Genomic DNA, 14,204 nt, shown 5'->3' with positions numbered 1-14,204 from the left:
GTGGTTCATGGTGCAGCAACTATATCCACAATCTCCTTAAAACATGTGGTTCACTGCTGTAATCTATGGACAAGGGACATTAATGGCATTGTGGTTAAGTTACAAGACTAGTAATGCTGAGGTCTGGACTATGGATTGGAGGACTCTTGGTCAAATCCCATAATGGAAGACGGGAACATAGGTCGGCTAAATGGTCAAAATAGATTAAAAATCACTAGTAAGTAGTTAACAATTTTATTGTTTGTTGATTGTTGTTTAATTCCCATTTGGATCACTAATGCTTTCAGAATAACATTCTTCTTTTTAAAGTAGTTCCATGTTATGTCAGGGAAGGAAGTCTGATGTCTTTAGCCTCATTGAAATATGGTATCAAACACACCGGAAATCCCACTTCACTGCTCCTTGAATGAGCCACTCAGTTCGAGAGCAATTCAGGATGACACCGAGTGCTGTCCTGACAGCAAGGATCACAGAAAAATAAATATCCTGCAGTAACAAGTTTAATGTTTGGATATTTCATTACATTGTCACCGCACAAGAAATACACAATCCTGATGAAAGAGCATTGACCTGAAATGTTAACTTAGTTTATCTCTCCACAGATACTGCCTGTCTCGCTCCAGCAGTTTCTGTTTTTATTATAATTATTACAGCAGTCAGAAATTATTCAGCTGTCACTGGGTAATGAAGTAATGTGTTTCTTTTTCTATTTTTACTGATGTCTGTAAGTTGATTTTATCTATAAGAAATAGCAGAATTAGGCCATTTGGCCCATCGAGTCTGCTCTGCCATTTCATCAGCCTCAGTCTCCTGCCTTCTCCCCGTGTCCCTCATGCCCTGACTAATCAAGAATCGATCAACCTCTGCCCTTCAATATACATAAAAACTGCTGCCTGTGGCAAAGAATTCCACAGACTTGCCATGCTCTGGCGAAAAAAATCTCTCAGCATCTCTGATCTAAATGTACAGCCCTCTATTCTGAGGCTGGTCTTAGACTCTCCCGTCATAGGAAACATCCTCTGCACATCCACTCTATCATGGCCTTTCACCATTCAATAGATTTCAATGAGGTCACCCTTCGTTCTTTTGAATTCTAGTGAATACAGGCCCAGAACCATCAAACACTCTTCATATGATAAGCCGTTCAAACCCGGAATCATTTTTGTGAAATATGAACCCTCTCCAGTTTTAGTCCATCCTTTCTAAGATAAAAGACCCTAAAACTACTCAGATTCCACATGAGGGCTCACCAGTGCTTGATAAAGTCTCAACATTCCATCCTTACTTTTATATTCTAGTCCTCTTGAAATGAATGCTAACATTGTATTTGCCTTCTTCACCACAGACTCAACCTGCAAATTAACCTTTGGGGAATCCTACACAAGGACTCCCAAGTCACTTTGCACCTCAGTTTTTTGTATTTTCTCTCCATTTAGAAAAATTGTCAACCTTTCTTCAACCAAAGTGCATGATCATATACTTCCCAAAACAGTATTCCATCAGCCACTTCTTTGTCCACTCTCCTAATCTGTTTAAGTCCTTCTGCAGCCTTTCTACTTCCTCAAAACTACCTGCCCCTTTACCTGTCTTCATATCATCTGCAAACTTTGCAACAAACCATTGATTCCATCATCTAAATCATTAACATATAATGTAAAAAGAATCAGTCCCAACACCAACCCCGGTGGAAAACCACTAGTCACCGGCAGCCAACCTGAAAAGGCTCTCTTTATTCCCACTCTTTGCCTCCTGCCAATCAGCCACTGCTTTATCCATGCTAGAATCTCTCCTGTAATTCCATAGACTCATAGCTTGTTAAGCAGCCTCATGTGTGGGACCTTGTCAAAGGCCTTCTGAAAATCCAAGTACACAACATCAACTGAAACAACAGGAATTCTGCAGATGCTGGAAATTCAAGCAACACACATCAAAGTTGCTGGTAAACGCAGCAGGCCAAGCAGCATCTATTTCTTCAAAGAACCCCAACAGATTTAGTCATAGTCATACTTTATTGATCCCGGGGGACATTGGTTAAATTTGTCAGGCAAGATTTTGCCTTGAGAAAACCATGCTGACTATGGCCTATTTTATCATATGCCTCCAAATACCCTGGACCTCATCCTTAATAATTGACTCCAAGGTCTTCCCAACCAGTCAGACTACCTGGCTAATAGTTTCCTTTCTTCTTCCACTTTCCCTTCTTGAAGTGTGGAGTGACATTTGCAATTTTCCAGTCTTCCAGAACCATTCCAGAATCTAGTGATTCTTGAAAGATCATTACTAATGCCTCCACAATCTCTTCAGCCACCTCTTTCGGAACCCTGGGGTGTACACCATCTGGTCCAGGTGACTTAGACCTTTCAGTTTCCTAAGAACCTTCTCTCTAGTAATGGTAACTTCACACACTTCCCTAACACCTCGAACTCCCACCATAATGCTAGTTTGAACAGTGAAGACTGATGCAAAATACTTATACAGTTCAAATGCTGTTTTCTTGTTCCCCATTACTACCCCTCCAGCAGCATTTTCCAGTTGTTCCTTATCAACTTTCACCTCTCTTTTACACTTTTTGTATCTGAATAAACTTTTGGTATCCTTTTTAATATTATTGGCTAGTTTACTTTCGCATTCCATCTTTACCTTCATGATGACTATTTTAGTTGCCTTCTGTTGGTTCTTAAAAGCTTCCCAATCCTCTAACTTCCAACTTATTTTCCCTCTATTATATGCCTTCTCCTTGGCTTTTATGTTGGCTTTGACTCCTCTTGTTAGCCATGGTTGTGTCATCTTTCCTTTAGAGTATTTCTTCCTCTTTGGGATGTACATACCCTGTGCCTTCCGAATTGCTACCAGAAATTTCAACCATGGCTGCTCTGCTGTCATCTCTGTCAGTGTACTTCTCTAATCAATTCTGTCCAGCTCCTCTCTCATGGCTCTGTAATTCCCATTACTCCATTGTAATACTGATACATTTAACTTCTGCTCTCTGCAAATTTCAGAGTGAATTTGATCATATTATAAGAATATAAAAGCATAAGAAATAGGAGCAGGAGTAGGCCATCTAGTCCATCTAGCCAATTCACTGAGGTAGCTTCCACTGCTTCATTGGGTAGAGAATCTACCTTCTTTTACCCTAAAGTCTTTCAAGGAATCCAATACCAGCCTGATTTTCCCAATCTACCTGCATATTGAAATCCCCCATGACTATTGTAACATTGCCCTTTTGGCATGCATTTTCTATCTCCTGTTGTAATTTGTAGACCACATCCTGACTACTGTTTGGGGGTCTGTATACAACTCCCATCAGGGTCTCTTTACCCTTGCAATTCCTTTGCTCTATCCACAATGATTCAACTCCTTCTGATCCCATGTCACCTCTTTCTAATGATCTGATTTCATTTGTTACCAACAGAGCAACACTGTTTTCTCTGCCTTTCTGCCTGTCATTTCAATACGATGTGTATCCATGGATATCAAACTCTTAGCTATAATCCTTTTTCAGTGATGCCTACAACATCATACCTGCTAATCTGCAACTGTGCTACAAGTTCATCTACCTTATTCTGCATACTGCGCACATAAAAGTTAAACACGTTCAGTCCTGTACAGTATTCATTCTTTTTGATTTTGTCTGCCTTTTACATTGCAACTCATCCTGCTGACTGCAATTTTGCCCTATCAACAGCCTCTCCTCACATTGCCTCTGTTTGTAAACCAGCTACCTCATCTTCAGCACTATCATCCGCCTTTTCTATGATACTTCTACTATGATACTAAACATACGCAGCTCAGGACACTAGTTATACCATGCTGAACATTTTGATTCTTAACTTTGTCTGAGGTCCACCAGTGCCTTTACTTCCTTAGAAAACTAAAGAAATTTGGCCTCACTAATTTAGTGCAGCAGAAACACTCACTAATTTTTATAGGTGCACCGTTCTTCTAGGGTGCATCACAACCTGGTATGAAGTTGTCCTGTCCAGGACCGAAAGAAGCTGCAGAAGATCATGAACACGGCGCAGCACATCACACAAATCAATCTTCCGTCCGTGGACTCACTTTACACCGCACGCTGTCAGAGCAGTGCTGCCAGGATAATCAAGGACACAACCCACCCAGCCAATAGACTTTTCATCCCTCTTCCCTCCGGGAGAAGGTTCAGGAGCTTGAAGACTCGTACGGCCAGATTTGGGAACAGCTTCTTTCCAACTGTGATAAGACTGCTGAACGGATCCTGACCCGGATCTGGGCCGTACCCTCCAAATATCCGGACCTGCCTCTCGGTTTTTTTGCACTACCTTACTTCCTATTTTTCTATTTTCTATTTATGATCTATAATTTAAATTTTTAATGTTTACTAATTTTAACTATTTTTAATATCTAATATATGTAATCCAGGGAGTAGGAAGTGCAGAATCAAATATTGCTGTGATGATTGTACGTTCTAGTACCTATTGTTTGGCGACAATAAAGTATAAAGTATAAAGTATAAAGGTCTTACCAACATCTGCCTCCACAACCTCTCCACTAACTGTTCTGGTACTCTGGTTCCCATCCCCTTTCATCTCTGGTTTAAACCCCACTGTGCTGCATTAACAAACCTTCCCACTGGGTTATTAGTCCCCCCAGTTCAGGTGCAAACTGTCTCACCTGTGCAGGTCCCACCTTCCCTGAATGAGAGCACAATGATCCAAATATCTTATGCCCTTCCACCTACACCAACTCCTTAGCCAAGTGTTGAACTGTATAATCTTCCTAGTTCTGGCCTCACTAGCACATGGCATGGGTAGCAATCCTGTGATTACAACCCTGGAGGTCCTGTCCTTTAACTTAGCACCTAACTCCCTGAACTCCCTGTACAGAACCTCGTCACTCACCCTATCCACGTCATTGGTACCTACTTGGACCATGACTTCTGGCTGATCACCCTCTGACTTAAGAAAGCTTAAGAATAAGTAGGAGAATGTTTATCATATCTCCACAGTACTGTAATAAATTGTACCAAAGAAAACATAGAAATATAGAAAACCTACAGCACAATACAGGCCCTTTGGCCCACAATGCTGTGCTGAATATGTACTTACTTTAGAAATTACCTAGGGTTACCCATAGCCCTCTATTTTCCTGAGCTCCATCTACCTCTCCAGGAGTCTTTTAAAAGTCCCTGTCACATCTGCCTCCACCACCATCGCCGGCAGCCTATTCCACGCACTCACTACTCTCTACATAAAAAAATTATTCCTGACATCTCCTCTGTACCTACTTCCAAGCACCTTAAAACTGTGCCATTAAAATGAGATGAAGAGCCCTTGAAAGTGAGGACTTCAAATCTACTCAAGCTGAAATCACAACCTTTTAATTTACACAAATGTGAATGTAAAAAAATAGAAATGAGTCCATTGTTTTCATACTTTACAAACTGGGAAATCTATATAATTAAGTATATCTGCCAGAACTGTTCAGAACAGGCCATTGCACACCATGGAGTCTGCTCTCTCTGCTACTTCACGATTCACATTGACAACCCTTCTGAAAACGCACTGGACATTTTTGAAGCACTAAAATATACTTCGGAGTTTTACTATTTAATTTTCAGTACCACAGTGGCTGATTGACATGAAGTGTCAGATGATTGTGTGCATACTGTGAAGACAGAACTTTCTCTGGTTATTTCAGATTGCACACATTGCAATGATTCAGTGGATTTAATGCTGAGACAGACAGCAAATGAGACCCAACATCAACATTGTACCATTCTACTTGAAGAAGTACACCTTTTTTAAACATTTTGACAGATCATATCTTTCAACTTCAGAAGGAGAATAGACATACTGGGCCTAACTTGTAATAATGAAACCTACTTGTAAATTTGATTTGAATGCTAGTTGATTAATTTGATAGTCATAGCAATCTTGACTATACCTCTTCACACCCTGTCTCCTGTAAAAATGTTATTCCCTTTTCTCAGTTCCTTCATCTCCACTGCATCTGTTCCCAGGATGAGGTTTCCATTCTAGGACATCAGAGATGTCCTCCTTCTTCAGAAGACAGGGATTTCCTTCCTCCGCCATTGATGCTGCCCTCACCTCATCTTCATTTCCTCCATTTCCCAGGCATCTGCTGTCACCCCATCCTCCCACCCCCTTAACAGGGATAGAGTTCCCCTTGTCCTCTCCTACCACCCCGTGAAGCTCAGCATATGACACATTCTCTGCAACTTCAATGAGGTATTACCACCAAACACATATTTACCTTCCCCTCCACTCTCCACTTTCCATAGGGATCACTCCCTCCATGATTCCCTAGTCTATTCGCCCCACCCCACTAATTTTTTGGCACCTATCCCTGCAAGCAATAGAAATGCTACACCTGCCCATTCACCTCCTCCTTACCTCCATTCAGGGTCCCAAACAATCCTTTCAGGTGAGGCAATACTTCACATGCGAAACTGTTGGGGTTGTCTATTTTATCTGGTGCTCCCAATGTGGCCTCCTGTATATTGGTGAAGCTCTATGTAAATTAGGGAACCACTTTGTTAAACACTTCCGCTCTGTCTGCCAGAAGTGGAATTTCCCAGTGGGCAACCTCCTCTTGTACCACAACAAGAGGTTATATATTCCTCCAGGTATCCTCCAACCTGATGGCATGAGCATCGCTTTCTCCTTCTGGTAATTTTTCCCCTCCCCTTTCCCTCTTCTTTTATTCCCCACTCCAGCCTCTTACCTCTTCTCTTCACCTGTCATCATTGACCCCTGGTGTCCCTCCCTCTTCCTTTTCTTCCATTGTCCACTCTCCTCTCCTATCAGTTTCCTTCTTCTCAAGCCTTTTACCTTTCTCACCCACCTGGTTTCACCTATCACCTTCTAACTAGTCCTGCTATTTCTTCCTGACCTTTCTTTTTTAGCATCTTCCTCTTTCCTTTCCAATCTTGATGAAAGGTCTCAGACCGAAATGTTGACTGTTAATTCATTTCCATAGATGCTGCCAGACCTGCTGAGTTCCTCCAGCATCTGCAGAATCTCTAGTATTAATTTGATTCTCCATTTCTTAAGAAAGTACGAATTTATATTTTTGTTTCAGAACTTCTCGGATTTCACTGTGGATATTTGCATATATCTATTCATAATCAAAATATTCCAAAATATGAAACAGTAGTTATAATTTGCTTGTATACTTGGAAGGCCAGACACAAGAGGAAAGAATACCGTAAATGGCAGGACTCTTGGAGGACTGACGCACAGAGGAACTTTATGGTGTTGAATATAAAAGTTGGGAATTCATATTGTAGCTGTATGAAACTTTGGTCAGACCACATTTGGAGTATTTTCTGCAATTCTGGTCACTACACTATGGAAAGAAAATGGAGGCTCTAAGAGGACACAAAAGATAGAGATTAAGGGTTGGAATGCTGTTATTTTAGCTGGAAGTTCATGACCAGTGATGTTCTGCAAGGATCACTGCTGCAATCTCCATTGTTGGGGTGATATATATTAATGATTAATGTAGGGAAGACTAATGTAGCAGGTTTGTGGATGTCACCATGTCTGGAGGAGTTGTGGACAGAGTAGAGTTCTTTAAGGTTCACCAGAATGTTACCTGTATATTAGCAATAATGAGGGTTTGGATAAACTTGAATTGCTTTCTCTGGAGCATGAGAAGGTGGGAGGGCAACTTGATAAAAATATATACAAATTTGAGAGCATAGTTGGGGTAGACAGCCACAGAATCTCCTTCCCTGTGTAAAAATATCAAGTATTAGAGAGCATGCATTTAAGATAAGAGGGAGAAAGTTTAAAGCGGATGTGTGAAACAAGAGTGGTAGGTCCCTGAAACACATTGCCGGGGAAGTGACGGAAGCACATACAACAGCAACATTTCAGAGGCATTTAAACTGATATATGACTGGAAGGAATGCAGACCTTGGGCAGGCGGAGGGATTAGTTAGAATGGCATCATGTTTGGTGCTGGCAAGACCAGATGAAGGGCCTGTTCCTGTGTTCTGCTGCATTGTGTTTTGATTAAAACATTGACAAATAGATAAAAAAAAATACACTTAACTCTACCAGGAAAACCTTAAAAACATTTATTTACTGCACTTTGTTTATAAGCCCCAGCTGATGAAGTCACACTTTCCGAATGTGGCAGACCAAAATGCTCTAACATATTAATTCATTAATAGGTCGAACATCTTTACTAAAAGCAACTTTAGTCTTTCTGACAGAGGACTTCACTCTTGGACTAGTAATGCTGAGGCTGGGATACATGATTCATGGACTGGCAATCTAGTTCTGTAAGACCATAAGACCATAAAACAAAGGAGCAATAGTCGGCCATTCAGCCCATCGAGACTGCTCCGCCATTTTGCCATTCTCCCACTTAGTCCCACTCCCCCGCCTTCTCACTATAACCCTCTGTTCTGAATGGGCGCCCTTCAATCCTTAAGTCATGCCCTCTCGTACTAGACTCCCCTACCATGGGAAACAACTTTGCCACATCCACTCTGTCCATGCCTTTCAACATTCGAAATGTTTCTATGAGGTCTCTCCTCATTCTTCTAAACTCCAAGGAATACAGTCCAAGGGCAGACAAACATTCCTCATATGTTAACCCTCACATTCCCGGTATCATTCCAGTGAATCTTCTCTGAGCCCTCTCCAATGTCAGCACATCCTTTCTTAAATGAGAAGCCCAAAACTGCCCACAGTACTCCAAATGAGGTCTTACCAGTACCTTATAGAGCCTCAACATCACATCCCTGCTCCTATACTCTATTCCTCTAGAAATGAATGCCAACATTGCATTCGCCTTCTTCACCACCGACTCAACCTGGAGGTTAACCTTCAGGGTATCCTGCATGAGGACTCCCAAGTCCTGTTGCCTCTCAGAACTTTGAATTCTCTCCCCATTTAAATAATAGTCTGTCCGTTTATTTCTTCTGCCAAAGTGCATAACCATACACTTTCCAACATTGTATTTCATTTGCCATTTCTTTGTCCATTCTTCCAATCTACCCAAGTCTCTCTGCAGACTCTGTTTCCTCAGCACTACCAGCCCCTCCACCTATCTTTGTATCATCTGCAAACTTAGCCACAAAGCCATCTATTCCAAAATCCAAATCGTTGATGTACAATGTAAAAAGAAGCGGCCCCAACATGGACCCCTGTGGAACATCACTGGTAACTGGCAGCCAACCAGAATAGGATCCCTTTATTCCCAATCTCTGTTTCCTGCCAATCAGCCACATATGTAACTTTCCTGTAATTCATTGTGCTCTTATCTTGTTAAGTAACCTCATGTGTGGCACCTTGTCAAAGGCCTTCTGAAAATCCAAATATACAACATCCACTGCATCTCCCTTCTCTAGCCTACTGGTAACTTCCTCAAAAAATTGTAATAGGTTTGTCAGGCAGGATTTTCCTTTAAGGAATCCATTCTGAGTTCAGCCTATCTTGTCATATGCCTCCAGGTACTCCGTAACCTCATCCTTGACAATCAACTCCAACAACTTCCCAACCACCGATGTCAAGCTAACTGGTCCATAATTTCCTTTTTGCTTCCTTGCCCTCTTCATTAAGGGAAAATTTAAATTCATTTAAAGTAAACCTTGAATACAGTAGAAATGCATTTCAGGTATTTCAGTATTTCAATTTAATATCATTTTAGGGCAGCAGAATGGATTGATCTTGGCCTCCAGCACTTTCTGTGCGGAGTTTGTATGCCCTCCTTGTAATCATGTGTGTTTGCCCAAGTGACTCATTTCCTCTACCTCCTAGAAATATGCTCGCTGATTTGTGAACTGGCCATTGTAACATGACCCCAGTTGTCGGTGAATGGGACCAGCATCGAGAGAAGTTGATAGGCATGTCAAAGAAATAAGTGGGGGAATATGTTTGGTGGGATTACTTTGAGAACCATCTTGGACTTAATGTGCCAAATGGGTTAACAATTTCAAGAGAAGCAAATCTTTCATCCTTACTCATTTTTCCAAATAAAGTGAATGTATAGGAAAGAAGAATTAAAAACTAGTGAGCATGGGTTTAAAAGGAGAGGTGAAGGATTTAAAAAGGACTTGACAGAAAACTTTTTCAAGGAGAGGGTGTTAGCATTTTGAATGAGCTGCCGGAGAAAGTGGTTAAAACAGATACAAATGCAACATTCAAAAACATTTAGATAGGTAATGGAGAGGAGGGGTATGGAGGTAATGAAGAGGAGGGGTATGGAGGGAATGGAGAGGAGGGGTATGAAGGTAATGGAGAGGAGGGGTATGGAGGGAATGGAGAGGAGGGATATGAAGGTAATGGAGAGGAGGGGTATGGAGGGAATGGAGAGGAGGGGTATGGACGGAATGGAGAGGAAGGGTGTGGAGGGAATGGAGAGGAGGGGTTTGCCCAAACATAAACAAATGGGACTATTTTGGTGGCCGCCATGGTCAGAATAGCGAGTTAGACAGAAAGGCACGTTTCCATGTATTAACTTATGACTCTATTTCCAGAGCAAGAATGGCCTCTGAAGAGATCCAATAAACCAGCAAGGTGGGTTCTTATAATAATACCTTGCAACTTTTAGAGGGGCTGGATAAATGGATAAAGTAGAAGGTAAAACAGGAAGCAATCTGTTTTGGTAGTAAGAATGAGAAGAACTATTACAGACCAAATGCCACATTTGGTAAGTGCAGGAAGGAAGGGATCTGGTTGATAACTGTATATATCTTTATAGGTAGTTATTAGTGAGAATGATTAATAAAGTGTATGAATCTGAGTTTCATAACTGAAAGTGAGAAGTACAATAAGCAAAGTATAATGTTGAACTTATCTTATGGACATATTAGACCACCAATGGTGTATGGACCTGGTCTAGTCACTGTACTTTGGAAGGATGTGAAGGTCCTGAAGAAAGTATATTTGGCAGTGATTCCAGAAAGTGAGAATGTGAGATATTTGGCTGAGCTGGAGAAGATGGAATTGTTCCTCATGAAGCAAAGAAGGCTGAAAGAAAATTTATTCAAGGTTAAAAATATCATGCCAGATTTGTTGGCACAAATAGGTAAGTGCAGTTCCATTAGGAAATGGTTGAAAGTCAAGGGTGACAAAAGAGTTTGGGTCAGACTACAGCTGTGGAGACATAGAAACATAGAAACATAGAAAATAGGTGCAGGAGTAGGCCATTCGGCCCTTCGAGCCTGCACCACCATTCAGTATGATCATGGCTGATCATCCAACTCAGAACACTGTACCAACCTTCCCTCCATACCCCCTGATCCCCGTAGCCACAAGGGCCATATCTAACTCCCTCTTAAATATAGCCAATGAACTGGCCTCAACTGTTTCCTGTAGCAGAGAATTCCACAGATTCACCACTCTCTGTGTGAAGAAGTTTTTCCTAATCTCGGTCCTAAAAGGCTTCCCCTTTATCCTCAAACCGTGACCCCTCGTTCTGGACTTCCCCAACATCGGGAACAATCTTCCTGCATCTAGCCTGTCCAATCCCTTTAGGATTTTATACGTTTCAATCAGATCCCCCTCAATCTTCTAAATTCCAACGGGTATAAGCCTAGTTCATCCAGTCTTTCATCATAATGAAAGTCCTGCCATCCCAGGAATCAATCTGGTGAACCTTCTTTGTACTCCCTCTATGGCAAAACTGCACACAATACTCCAGGTGTGGTCTCACCAAGGCCTTGTACAACTGCAGTAGTACCTCCCTGCTCCTGTACTCGAATCCTCTCGCTATAAATGCCAGCATACCATTTGCCTTTTTCACCGCTGCTGTACCTGCATGCCCACTTTCAATGACTGGTGTATAATGACGCCCAGGTCTCGTTGCACCTCCCCTTTTCCTAATCGGCCACCATTCAGATAATAATCTGTTTTCCTATTTTTGCCACCAAAGTGGATAACTTCACATTTATCCACATTAACTTGCATCTGCCATGAATTTGCCCACTCACCTAACCTATCCAAGTCACCCTGCATCCTCTTAGCATCCTCCTCACAGCTAACGCTGCCGCCCAGCTTTGTGTCATCCGCAAACTTGGAGATGCTGCATTTAATTCCCTCATCCAAGTCATTAATATATATTGTAAACAACTGGGGTCCCAGCACTGAGCCTTGCGGTACCCCACTAGTCACTGCCTGCCATTCTGAAAAGGTCCCGTTTATTCCCACTCTTTGCTTCCTGTCTGCCAACCAGTTCTCTATCCACATCAATACCTTACCCCCAATACCGTGTTTGATGTTTCAGGACAAGATTTTGCATGAGAGTGCAGGGGAGTGATAGAAATCACAAAAAAATGAGAATGAAGTTGGTAGGTGATAGGTGGTCACGTTGAAGGGGATTGTTGATGGGGAGATGAAACCACATGGAGGAGGGGAAGTGGGAATAATGAGACAGAGGTTGGTGGGTGATGGTGGAAAAGCAAGGAGAAAAAAATAGGCAGCTGGATCTGAGTGGGGGAGGAGAGGGTGGAGGGTGGAGATTGGTAGGTGATATGTGGAACAAGATAAGGGAGAGTTGATGGGCAGATAGAGGCAGGTGGAGAGGGCAGAGAAAAGTTAATCAGGGGAGAGGAAGTCCAAGTCGATAGGTGGTCGCAGATGGAACAAGGAGGGGGAAGGTGATGTCTTGGTAATGAAGGAGAGGGAGAGATGGAACAGATGAACAAAGTGAGAGAGATACTGGTAGTGGGAAAGGAACACAAGGGGAGTGGGTTACCTGAAAATGGAGAAATTGATGATCATGCCATTGGTTGTAAACTACTCAAAGGTCAAAATAGGAATGTTTTTTTCTATAAGTTTGTTGCTTTTATTTGTTAGTTCTAATGTGATATTTATTTTTCATCTTTTAATTATTATTCTTTAACATCAATTTGAACAGTTTTTATGTAGCTCTGAGTATCAAACCCTAATGATTACACTGGACAGCAAACTTCTTAGAAAGTGTTGCTTCCTCAGAATTTTTTAATAGTTATGATAGATTGCTTGAAGCTGAATACAAATATAATTTCAGACTACTTGTTGTTGATTTTCATTTCTACCCAATGTCTGAGATTTCTTTCTTAAGCAATTATCAGCCAGCATTGATGGATTCCAAAAATGAGAAAATCTGCAGATGAAGGAAATCTAGACAACACACACAAAATGCTGGAGGAACTCAGCAGGTCAGGGAGACCCAGTGAACCATCAACTGTTTACTTTTTTCGGTAGATGCTGCTTGGCCTGCTGAGTTCCTCCAGCATTTTGTGTGTGTTGCACTGATGGATTCCAGTTGCCCTGATACCATTTCTCCATGACCACGATGTTCTGTTGAAACCTTTCACCATGCTCTTTACTGATAGCACCGAGATTTGCAGGGAATAAATGGGAATGCAGAAAATGAATCTTTCATGACCTGTTGCACTTCATGGTTTTGTATTCTTGAAGCATGTTGTCAACTAGCTGCACATAGTTTGGTGCTCTGTAGTTGTCAAGAAAATTTTCAACAATGTCCTGAATGACCTCCATGTGATTTTCTCCAGTCCCACTGAAGTTCTTTGAATTACCCATCATTGATGACCAGTTCAAACTGTGGATCAACAAAACTGCCTTCCTTAATCTTGGCATCAGTTATTCTGGGAAACATCTGTCTCAAATATCGAAATCCTTTACGGAAATGTTTGGGTCTGGTGACAGCAGATTCCATCCTTGCAGTCTTGAACCCAGTAATTCTGCTTTTACCTTTGACAAACTTGAGTCTCTGACCAGGTAATTTAACTCAGATTGAGTTCTCAGATGAGTCTCACTCAACATTAGGGGTTCAAAATCTGTATCAGTATCAGTGTTGTTTTCCACTCCTGGCTCATTCATCATGGCATCTTCACCTGCCTCCTCTTGACTCCATCTCTACTGTGGCTTCAATACTGAAAGACTATTGTCATACAGCACAGGTCACATGGCTGAAGGGAGATTGTAGTATTCAAAAGATTTCTTGCTTTTAGCAGATAAACCAAATGCACTGGCCAGATGGGAGTTGCAGTCTGTCACATGATCCTTCTGCTCTCACCATACCATGACAGTGAACGGCATTGACTTCTGCGTACTTCTGAGCCAAGTTCCAAGATCGACAGTGTATGTTGTACAACAAATGTGAGGAGCCCAGGCTTTATCTTGGTCACCAATATAACACCCAAAGTAGAGCTCACTGGCTTTCTTAATAAGAGGAATCATGCT

At 41.7% G+C, this 14,204-nt stretch overlaps 1 long non-coding RNA gene across 1 annotated transcript in view; it reads left to right on the top strand.

The window, feature by feature from the left end:
- LOC134353297 (uncharacterized) overlaps positions 1-14,204 on the top strand; it is a 60,590-nt gene that overhangs the window by 15,539 nt on the left and 30,847 nt on the right. The gene's annotated exons all lie outside the window — the stretch shown is intronic.

The sequence above is a fragment of the Mobula hypostoma genome, chromosome 10, assembly GCF_963921235.1.
Source record: "Mobula hypostoma chromosome 10, sMobHyp1.1, whole genome shotgun sequence".
Lineage (NCBI taxonomy): Eukaryota > Metazoa > Chordata > Chondrichthyes > Myliobatiformes > Myliobatidae > Mobula > Mobula hypostoma.
This window is presented reverse-complemented; position numbering and strand designations above follow the sequence as displayed.